This window comes from Chrysochloris asiatica, unplaced genomic scaffold (assembly GCF_000296735.1).
Source record: "Chrysochloris asiatica unplaced genomic scaffold, ChrAsi1.0 scaffold00268, whole genome shotgun sequence".
In the NCBI taxonomy this organism is placed as follows: Eukaryota; Metazoa; Chordata; class Mammalia; order Afrosoricida; family Chrysochloridae; genus Chrysochloris; species Chrysochloris asiatica.
The window spans coordinates 1441020-1441405 of NW_006408786.1; positions in this window are offsets into that span (position 1 = coordinate 1441020).

The following is a 386-nucleotide window of genomic DNA, read 5'->3' on the forward strand; positions in this document are numbered from 1 at the left end:
AGGGTCACCCTTGGTGAACAGGTTTCACATGAGATTCCAGATGAAGACACACTAGGAAGAAGGAGTGATGAACTACTTCTGAATATTTAGTCACTGAAAACCTTATGAATAGCAGAGAATCACTGTCAGATACAGTGCTAGAAAATGAGCCCTTCAGGGTGGAAGGCACTCAAAATTCAACTGGGGAAGAGCTACCTCCTCAAAGTAGAGTTGACCATGATGACGCAAATGGAGTAAAGCCAGTGAGAGAAAAGCCAGCAGGACTTTCATTTGCTGATGGGGCACAACTCAAGATGAAGAGAAACAGCTGTAAACATCCACTGAAAATCAGAGTGTGTAATTAATGTACAAAGTATGAATCTGGGAAAATCGGAAGTTGTCAAAAA